At 44.5% G+C, this 11,097-nt stretch overlaps 1 protein-coding gene across 3 annotated transcripts in view; it reads left to right on the top strand.

Moving 5' to 3' along the window:
• Positions 1 to 607: 607 nt before the first annotated feature.
• Raly (RALY heterogeneous nuclear ribonucleoprotein) overlaps positions 608 to 11,097 on the top strand; it is an 83,105-nt gene continuing 72,615 nt past the window's right edge. For 2 of the 3 annotated variants that reach the window (XM_055602369.1, XM_055602368.1), the window contains exon 1: positions 608 to 779. The gene's annotated coding sequence lies outside the window, so the exon portion shown is untranslated. The remainder of the gene's footprint in view (positions 780 to 11,097) is intronic. The other variant, XM_055602370.1, reaches the window with a different exon arrangement.

Raw genomic sequence — 11,097 nt, 5'->3', positions numbered from 1 at the left:
CTGCCGCCCGGCCCGCAGCTAACAGAGAGCCCCATCCCCAGGCCTCGCCCACTCAAGCCCCACCCCCTCGCTCCGCCTCTAGGACCCTCCTCCTTCCGGCTCCTGCTCAGGCCCCTCCTGGCCGCGGCGCTTCCCGACCCACTTCTTCCAGCCCCTCAGGCTCCTCCTCCCCTGGGCACGCTCCTCCCCAGCTCGTCCGGCTCGTCAGCCCTCGGGAACCCCGCCCGGCCTCCAGCTCCGGGCTGGGCAGGTCGGAGCCGCCGGCCTCCGGAGTCCCTCCTCCCGCAGGCCCCGCCCCGGCCCCGCCCTCCTCCTCTCCGCGCCGAAGCTCTGGACCTTTCCAAAGCCCGACGCGGAGGAGGGGAGGGCGCAGGGGGGCGCGCATTTGGAGAGCGCCCCGGGTGGGGCGGCGCAGAGGGCTGAGCGCTCGGGGGGCTCCGTCCGTTCCGCGGGGCCGAGACGAGCACCCGGCCGGTGGCGCGGCGGCGGGCAGGCCGAGTGCGGAGGCCGGCCCGGCCCGCCCCCTCCCCGCGCGCGCCCGAGTGGTGGCGGCCGACAGAAGGACCCGCGGCTGCGGGGCTCGCGTCTCCGTCAGTGCGGCGGGGCGCGCGAGCGGCGCGGGGCCGAGGGCAGCCGAGGGGCGGAAGCGGTCGCGACTCCCCGCGCGTGTGCTCGGGCTCCTCACGCGGCGGCCGGGGCCGCCTCCTGCCTCCCGCCCTCCGAGAGCGGCCGCGCCGTCGCCTTCCGCGCCGCGCGGCTTCCTCCGGACCTCGGCGCGGGTGAGTGGGGGCCGCGGGCCGCTCCCGAGGAGTGCGGCCGGCCGGCCGGGCTGTTGCTTGTGCCTCTCCGGTCCTCCCCTCCTCCGGCGGGCCGTTGCCTATTTTTAGAAACTCTCTTCCTGCCGCCGTCCCGGGAGTCCCGGCAGCCGGAGTAACTCTCGGCCCCCTCCCTCCGCACCTCCCCCTCCCGGGCCCGCCGCTCCCGGTGCCCCGGGGCCACCCGCGCCCGCCCCTGGCCGCCCGGCGTTCGCAGCTCGCCCGTGGCCGGCCGGCCCGGCCGGGGCCAGGAGTTGGGGGTGGGCCGGTGCCCGCTAGGAAGTTGGAGTCTTTTGTGCTCGCGCCCCGCCCCGGCCGGCGAGGGGAGGAGGGGAGGGAGCGGAGGTTGCGCCGGGGAGGCCTCGGCGGGCCGGGGCCTGGCTCGGGCCTGGGCCGGGGACCCCGGGTTTCCTCCGGCTTCCCAGCTCTTTGGGTTCCCTTGAGCGCGCAGAACTGGTCCTTTTTCCTCACGGGTGTGAGCGCCTCGCTCGCCCACCTTGCTTATCCTGTGGTCGTTGTCATCTGGGGCGCGGAAGGGAACGACCAGCCCAGGAACTGGGGCTTCGTCCCACACTTAGCTCCAGCCGCAGCCTCAGTTTTCTCCTGGGCGGAATGGGGTCAAGAAGGGACGCGGCCTCTCAGGTGTTAGTGAATTCGGGGGTGGGGTGGGGTTAGTACACGACAGAAGTGTTAAATGCCAACAGGTAACTTCTGGTGAGACTGACCGGGGAACTTTGTGAATGTATCGCCTAATGTCCGCAGCGGTCTTCCAGAGTTGTTCCTACCCACAGGAGTAGGAATCGAGGTGCAGAGAAAAGAAACAGCCATAGAAATACAAAGCGTTAGTAACCATTCCTTATTTCCTGATATGAGCATGTGCCATCTCTTTGTGCAGAGGGCATTTTGACTTTACGTTAGGCTTAACACCGTATTAGTTAACGAAACGGAACCCTGGGTTCCTTCCTGAGACCTTGACCGATCTGACATAGATAAAATTGCCCTTTCGTTGCTAATCAGAACTCTGAAGGAAAGTTATTAGGATTTTTTTTTTAAATGCTGGTGTTGTGGGTAGATGGATTCAGAGAGCTCCAAGTCTCAAACATAAATGAAGTTCTGGGGTGTTTAGATTAATCTTGTATGTTCTTTATGATCCTGGTTAGGTGGTGAGGGATGTAGGTAGCTTAAGTCGTCATCTTCAACTCACTACCTTCAAGTAGTGATATTTTTCTTTGTCTCCCAATAAGGCCTAGAGGGGTTAGAGTGAACTGAAATTAGCTTGGCAACTGTTTCCCTTTGCAGTGACTTTGAATTGGCTGTGGGATCACCTGAAAACTCAGGCAGGGCTGGATACCGTTCTCATGCTTGGGTTAGTTCCTTGAACTTGTCGGTGGGCTGTGCTTCATCCATCCTTTAAGAGTCTAGGTTACTCTTAAAGGATATATAGGAGGTTGATGGCTCAATAGTCCACCCCCTTTCTTTCCTTTTAACTGATCCTTGGAAAGGGGAATGTTGTCTAAATAAATGGACTATCTTGGTTATTACCAGAATTCCCAGTAGCCTTTCTTTCAGTCAATTTTTGTTGTTATTTCTCCCATATGCCATTTGTATGAAGTACTTTTTCAGGCCGCAAGATCAGGAGTCTCAGGTAATTGAACATCTCAAAAGACTCTGTGTAATCTCAGCCACTCTCTCTGCCTCATATTGAAAAGGCCATATGGATGTGTTTTCTTGTTGTCACTTTGTTTTAGTTTCCTAATGGTTTTGGTAACCATAATGATCTGATTTCTAATCTAGTGAGAAGTTGTTTGCAGGGTTTGATCTTTGCCTTTGTAGTGTCAGGCAGTGGAGACAAGATTAGGACATTTGCCTTAAGAGCACAAGATTTAACTGGTGTTGACTTCTGAAAGGAGCTGAGCCACTTTTTGTGGCCCTTTGAGTCTGTTTCATTATGTGTAAAGTCTCGTAGGGTGCTATGGAGACAAGAAAGTGATTGTGAAATTGCTTGTTACAATTAATAATAGCTAACATTTGTTAGTCAGTCATAGGACTGAAGTTTTTAGTGGAGCACGTCATTTAATCCTTGGATCAAGCTGAACTGAATATTATCCCTGTTTTACAGAAGAAACAGGCTTAGAGAAAGTTTATGGGACTTGCTCAGGGCCATGTAATTGGTAATTGGCCACTTTGCAGACAGCGAAAATCTGATGCTTGAAAATCTGATGCTTTCAAAAATTGTGTCAGTTATGTATTTTAAACAATTGGCATTGAAACAGTTTTAGCACAATTTTGTGGGACTAAATATATTCAGAGTGTTGTACAGTTGACAAACCCAAATAATCTTAACCTTTTCCAAATGAAATTCTCCTGGTCATACTAACTTCTTGTTGAAGACTCCTGGCAAACACCGTTCTTGTTTTCTGCTGTAAATTTGACTACCCTAGGACTTCACAGTGAAGTGAAATAAATAATTCAATCTTTGTCTTTTTGTAATTGCCAAAGCTAGTGTTTCCCTCCTTTTTTTTTAGTGTTCGGTAAACACGGAATGATTTATTAGTTCATTTGCAGAAGAGTGACACTCTAGAGCAGGAATCCAGGCATGGTTGTACCTCTGGCAAAGCTCCCTTCTCCACACCACAGTGCAAGTGTTACTGCTGAAGCCAGTTCTGGAATTATACTAGCTTCTGTATTTTTAGATGAGACTGTCTATCCTTGATCTAGAACCCAGACTACTTCATATTCTCTCATTGTTTGTGTACCCATATTCCGCCAGTAGGATTGGGCATATGGAGTTGTAGTGATCAGGAGTAGCAGAACTATGACAGCAGCTTGGATCAAAACTTGTCAGCTGATTAAGTGGATTACTTCAATGACAAGCTCACTTTTTGTGTCCTCCTCTTTTCATAAAGGCACACAGAAGAGATTATTTGGAGTCTGGAGTCTTAGAAGTTCCTATGATCCTCACTGCTGTAGGTGGTTAGGGTGGGGTTAGGTGTTTACATTTAGTCTTTCAAAGTTCACTTTGGTTCATCAGTTACTGTGTCTTGTAGTGAGATTTTTATATTTATGAAAGTTGGCTGGAATTTTGTTCTGATGGTAACATGGCTTTGGAGTAGTGTTCCAGAGATGAGGAATAAGACAGCAAACATATTGTGCTCTCTAAAAATCTGATAGTTCACTAAAGTCAGAGAGTGCTAAATAGTATGTTTAATAAAGTCCATTTTTTCTTTTCATGGACTTCATACATGGGAGGTAAGCGCTCAAATACTGAGGTAGGTCCCCAGTTTTGGATAGAGGCTTATATGTTTATTTTATGTGTATGAGTTTTGTTTGTTTGTTTGTTTTTCATCTATGTTTGTGCACCATGTGTATACAGGGCCTAAGGAGGCCCGAAGACAATGTCAGGTTTCCTAGAACTGGAATTTCAGGTAGTTGTGAGCTGCCATGTGGGTGGTGGGAATTGAACCCTGGTCCTATGAAGAGCAGCCAGTGCTCTTAACCAACCGTTGAGCAGTCTCCGGGTTTTTTGTTTTTGTTTTTGTTTTTCATTTACTGAATACATATTTTTCCTTTTTCTTTTTTTTAGAAAGAATTTTACTGTGTAGCTAGACTAGCTTGGAACTTGGGATACATTTGCCTCTGCCTGGAAAAGTGATATCACAGATGATGCCTACTTTCATAGACCAGTTTTGAGGCATTTACTAAGCATGTAGTACTAGGCCTGAGGATTTGAGCACGTATGTCAGGCAAAGAAACAGGCATATGAGAAGTGTTTACAAGAACAGGAGCATGAAGGCATAGGGGGATAATATCTAACCCAGCATTGGTGGGTCAAGTGGGCATCCTTGGAGAAGCTGTCTAGGCCTAAACATAAGCCAGGAAAATGAAATTTGGGGGAGTCAGGGGAGAGGCAGAAAGGACTGTAATGCTAGAGATGGTAATGGTATTAGGTGAGACTTTCAGGTATTTACTGAATCAGGTACAATTGTAGGCATTTAACACTTGTTAACCTCTTCCCTGAGAAATAGCTAAAATTGCTACTATCCTATAGGTGAGGAAACAATCTAAAAGGGATTAAATGAATTAATTTCTCAAGGTTCCCAGGTCAAGTGTAAAGCCTCAGATTAGTGGATGTGGTGATAAGAAGACTGATGATAGCAAAGTAGGCAGAGTAGAAGTCAGCTCACAGACCCTGTGGAAGACAGTGGACCTTATCCGGAGGTGAGGGGTCCTGTGATTTTGTGCATCTTTTGAAGGCTGTCTCTGGTAATACACCAGGGGAGTGGACCAAGAGCCAGAGCACTATGGGTAGAGACCAGTTACCCAGTGACAGTATTTCGGTTTCAGAGGACAGTAACCATAGAGTGTGTATGCATGAAAAAAAGTGAACCAAGTAGTAAAACAAAGATTGGTGGAATGGGGGGATAAGGAAGGAAGCACATTTTTACCTGTCATACAGATGAGGGTTTAAGTGGAAACAGAGGGGATACAGAAGGGAGGGGTGAGGACTTGTCATATAGGGTTGGTTATCTTACATCTGCTTTCATTAATCTCTATTATAGCTATTACTTCTATCAGCTGAAGCCAGTGGTGAAGGGAGATGGGGGTTAGTGTGATTTCCAAATTTTGGCTAAACCAGCGGTTTTCAACCTTTAGGTCATGACCATCAGAAAATACATATTTCAGATGGCCTAAGGAACTGTGATACTGGTAGCAAAATAACAGTTATAAGTTATAAGTACCAACAAAATAATTTTGTGGTTGGTAGCTCACAACAAGAGGAACTGTATTTAAGGTGTTAGGAGTGTTGAGAACCACTGGGCTAAACTGAGTGATGCAAACACTAGCTTTGGAAAAGGGTGATGCAAATACTAGTTCCTAGGCAGCCACTGAATCTACAAAGACTACTTCTGTTAAGCCAGGATAATCTTCTATTTTCTCTAGACAACATCTTGCAGCACTCGTTATGTTCCAGTGTGCTGCTCTAAAAGTATTGTCACCTTAGCTAGGCACCAGAAAAACAATAGAGTAATAGAGCCCAAGGAACTTCCTTTCCAGAAGAACAACAGATCTAGTGATTTTGGTATAGCAATGGAGTTGGGAAAGAAGGGGATGGTGAAATTAAGCAGAACAGGACAGGATGGGACTGTATCAGGGACTGTTTTTATTAGGGGTCTGGAGACTATTTTCCAGACTTTATATAATCAGGCAGCAAATGTTCCTTCTAAAGTTCCTTTTAGCAGTTTATGACTAGATAATTTAGACACTATATTTCCACAAGAGGTATTTCCCTCCCAGATATCTTAGTGTTAGGGGCTGGGTAGGGCAGGAGATAGCAAGAGGGCTTTCATGAGAGTGCCTGTAAAAACAGATACTCAATTTTAGCTTCATGTTTAAGGGGAGAGAATGACAGGAATTGCCTGCTTGTTTTTTCTTAGGTAGGAAAGGATAATTTGAGGTCTGTACTCAGGGTCCAGCTCACATTCAGGATAGAGGAAAGATTTACTTTTAATAGCATGAGAATTATCTTGTCTGGTCTGTTGCTTCTAAGTGTGTTGGCTTGAATGGGCCTCTTTTCTGTTTTCCTCATAAATTAATCTAGAAAGTCTCTGAAATCCTATAAAGGCCCAAAGATTAGTGATAGGAAGTGGTGACAGAACAAGATTGGAGATCCCTTGTACTCCCCTTCTGTCTTTCCCCTTAGGTGAATACATAGGACTGTGCCTGGGTACCACTGTTGGCTTTTCTCATTGTTTCCATGGCACTTACTTTTTCTTTCATGTTAAGTTTCTTGTCATTTCACAATTGCTTTTGTAGTAATACATGTGCTATACCTCTTGGGAGATAAAAGAGGAAGATGAGATGTGGTCCTTCCTGTCTAGTCTCCATCTCTACAAGAACCCTTCAAGTTGTCTACTGTGTGCTGCTGTGGATGTGGTAAGGAATCAGGGTTGTGCTGAACACAGGTTCTCGAGAGAGCATGTGTATTGGCAATGTGGAGTTGGTCAAAGTTCGAAGTCTAGCAGCCCTCTCATCACGTCTAGTGAGGCCCATAGAGCATTTGGTGGGCTTGCGACGGTGCTGAGCTCATGTTCCTTCTAATTACCTAAGACTGCCATTTTAGTCTTCCTCTCTGTAAAACAAGGTGGTAGGACCAGATCTTTTAATTTTATTCTGTATTATCGTGTATATATGAGTATGACGCATATGTGTCACGGGAATGTCTATGTCAAGTGTGGCGGTCTTTTGGGAGTCAGCCCTCTCTTTTACCCTGCGTTCTGATCATGTTATCAGACTCTTCATTGCAATCATTCTGCCTTGCTGAGCCATCTAGCTGGTGAAATAGAGAATCTTTTTATTTTAAGATTTATTTTTATTTATTTATTTATTTATCTATCTATTTATTTATTTATTTTTATGTAATGTGCGTTGGTGTTTTGGCTGTATGTATGTCTGTGTGAGGATGTCAGATCCTTTGGAACAGGGGTTGTAGACAGTTGTGAGCTGCTATGTGGGTGCTGGGAATTGAACCTGGGTCCTCTGGAAGAACAGCAAGTGCTCTTAACCACAGAGCCATCTCTCTAGCCCAGAAATAGAGAATCTTAAGTGATGTTTCTGCTACACTTTTATGGAAGTGGTGTAGGAATTTGTCTCTGGAAGGACAAAGGGACATACCTAAAGCATTAAATATATCTCAGGTTAAATTCTGGGGTCATCAGATATATCTTTTACAATATAAACATATGGCTATTGTTATTTAGAGTGGACAGAGAGCTGAAAAAATAAGTTAATTTATCAAATTGTCTGCTGAGTTGACTTAAAATCTTTGAGCCGAAGTCCTATGGGATGAACTTGGGAATCCAAGAGTATCTAGAATATTAAATATGTGACAAACTCTGAAAAATCTCCTAATAAAAGGAAAGTAGAATAGATAAAGTAGCACAATAATAAGCATGAAAAATACTAGCCCCCAAACAGATTTGTTTGGTTTTTGTTGTTGTTTTGTTTTGAGACAGAGTCTCTGTAGCTCTCGTTGTCTTGGAATTCACTAAGCAGAGCAAGCCAGCCTAGAACTCACAAGAGATCTACCTGCCTCTGCCTCCAGTGCTAGGATTAAAGGCATGTGCTACCATGGCTGGCTCCCAAGCCTTTATAGGTAGGTACTCCTACTGCAGACACCTGTCTCTTGAAATGACATCTCTAAAGAATGAGTAGTTCAATTTGTCAAGCCAAAAATTGTTGTGGGAGTTTTTCTCCCAGTCCCGAGCTCCTGGGATAATGACTCAAGAGACTCAAAATATATTTACCTAGGCCATACAGCTAGGCGCATTCCTTCATTAGCTCATAACTTAATAACCTACTTATTTTAATCTTAGTTCTGCCATGTGGCTGGTTGCCTCTGCTCAGGTACCATGTATCTGTCCTCTTTCATGTCTTCGTGGGCTAATCTCCTATGCTTTAATCTATCTCAGAATCCTTTTGGCTTGCCAGATATCCCACCTTCTATCCCACCCTTTCCTAGAGGCCATAGGGTTTTTTAATTGACAGGCAATGCATCCATACACTACACAGGATATTCTCTCTATAAAATTATTGCTTTACTTAAATAAATATACTCTTAGAAATTCAAGTTTAGCAGCTTAATGGTTTTGGCCAGGTTTTCTTCATTCAGGAAGCATTTATCTGGTATTTAGCTGTTTCCTGTTTATCAAAGATTTTAGTAAGCTTAGTTAAAGGTGATGTTTGCATATTTTCTCTTGATCTTTTTGTCTAGTTTGCTTTGTAATTCTTTGTGCTAGTGAAAGCAAGCCAAGCAGTAGATTTAAAAGGGTTGTTTCTGTAACTCATCATTTTGTCGGTCTAGATTTTCTTTGTGTTAGGTCTGCTTATTCTATACTGAGAAGTCGTATGTTGCTTGTTCCCATAGACCATTTTCAGGCTTTTGAACTTTGCTTTTCTAAATAGCTGTAAGCTATCACTGAGGAATGGTGCCATCGATACAATAATAAGGGCTGTGTGTGAATCAGTGGAACACAAGAACAACTTTTCTTAAAACCTATAAGTCTCACCTTAAATTGACTTTTCACACCAATTTAAAATAACCCTTTCTATAGTTAGGGTCATGAATAGGGTTACTGTGCTGTCTTGATGCTGTAATAACGAATATGTTCAGAAATCTCAATAAACCTATCTTCTATTTTTGGTTTTTCTTTTCTTTCTTTCTTTCCTTTTTTTTTTTTTTTTTTTCTTTTTTGGGTTTTTGAGACAACATTTCTCTGTGTAGTTTTGGTTGTCCTGGACTGTAGACCAGGCTGGCCTTGAACCACAGGGATCCACCTGCCTCTGCTTCCCTGAGTGCTGGGATTATGGGCATGCAGTCCCGCAACTTGCTTTGCTTGTCTTCCATTTCTAAGCTCATCTAGTCACTGCAGCAATTTCCTATACCTACTTTGTGTTCTCTTTGTAGAGAACATAAAAACCAAGCAAGATGATTCCTATCTGCAGTTATTTTTCAACACTGAGAGGATAAGTAAACCAAATCAGGGATGATTAGATGTCTCATTGGGTAAAGAAATTTACATGCTGCTAAGCCTGACAGCCTGAGTTTGATTCCTGGGATCCACATGTGGAAAAAGAACCAACTCCTGCAAGTTGTCATGGGCATCATGGTGAGAACATTATACAAACACTCTCTAAGTAAAATTAAAGCAACAGTGACAATTTGTATTCCTTCCATTCCTTCCTTTGCTTCTGTGGCCCAGACACGTGAGTTGTAAATTCAGACTGGAAGTAGCATAATTGATGGGTAATATCACTAGGTAAAGAGGCTTTGACTGTCTGCCTCCTTTGTTGGGACCAGATATCTGCCTAGTACCTTCTCTAATTCTAGTATCAGTTCTTTGGCTGGCTTCCAGAAAGATTTGTTATTGGCCAGCTTCTGACTTAAGAATAAGGAGAAATAAGTTTCATATTGCATTATTACTTTTTTTTTTTTTGCATAAAATAGGTCTTTGTAGTAATTTGACCAATTTTGTAATTTACTAATTGTGATTCTCAAAGCTCATCACTGTAACTGCTGTCTTTGACTGCTTTGCTGCATGGAGTCTTAGAAAATGGAAATAGAAATGGAGGAATCATGGAGGTTTCCCTAATTTTGAAGGACTCCTATCTCTCCCCTTATTTATTTGTTTGTTACATATACAGTGTTTTACCTGGATGCCAGAGGGGTCACCAGATCTTATTATAGATGGTTATGAGCCACCATGTGGGTGCTGGGAATTGAACTCAAGATCCCTGGAAGAGCAGACAGTACTCTTAACCTCTTGAGCCATCTCTTCAGCCCAGCTCCTATCTTTTAAAGGAGAAAAGTTACTTAGTATGGCATGGTGTAATGTAGTCATGCTTTCTTTCAGCAAGTTCGCATCGCCTGAGGGTTTGAAAGAATAAGTTGGTTCTGTACAATCCTGGCATTCTGAATTCCATCACCACCCATGTGAAGGTTTAAGGAGAGAACCAGCTCCTAGAACACAGTCTCTCTCATATTTAATGGGGTTGAAGAGATGGCTCAGTGGTTAAGAATGCTTGTTGTTCTTCCAGAGGATCCCAGTTTGATTCCCATCACCCATGTGTGGTTCACAGCTGTTTATAACTTCATTTTCAGGGATTCCGAAGTCCTTCTGTCCTCTGTGGGCACCAGGCAGAAAAGTGGCACACAGACATGCAGGCAAAATACTCATTCACATAAAATACAATAATAATTAAAAATAAATCTTTTAAATAATGTGTTTCAAAAAGTATGCCCCGAGGGTTAGAGATAATGTTGAAGGCAGTGGGCCGAATGGAGATCACTGAGGCACTTTCTGGTCTTCAGTGACCTTATAGTCTTTTTGTGGAATATAAAAAAAGCTGAGAATGAGATAGTTCAGTGTCTTTGACAACTAAGCTAGGATAAGAAGATCACTTTTTTTTTTTTAAAGATTTATTTATTAGGTATGCAATGTTCTGTCTGCATGTTTATCTGCACACTAGCAGAGGGCACCAGATCTCATTATAGATGGTTGTGAGTCACCATGTGGTTGCTGGGGATTGAACTCATGACCTCTGGAAGAGAAGCCAGTGCTCTTAACCTCTGAGCCATCTCTCCAGCCACCAGAAGATCTACTTCTATATGGCACTAATGAGGTAAACTGGAGAAATTTTTTTCACTCAACTTCTGTTTTCTCATTTATACGGTAGGGTTAGTATTCTATGTCTTGCTTTCCTTAATATGTAAGAGGAAAATTAG

Source organism: Psammomys obesus, unplaced genomic scaffold (genome assembly GCF_907164565.1).
Source record: "Psammomys obesus unplaced genomic scaffold, mPsaObe1.curated_primary_1811, whole genome shotgun sequence".
NCBI classification, from domain to species: Eukaryota; Metazoa; Chordata; class Mammalia; order Rodentia; family Muridae; genus Psammomys; species Psammomys obesus.
This window is presented reverse-complemented; position numbering and strand designations above follow the sequence as displayed.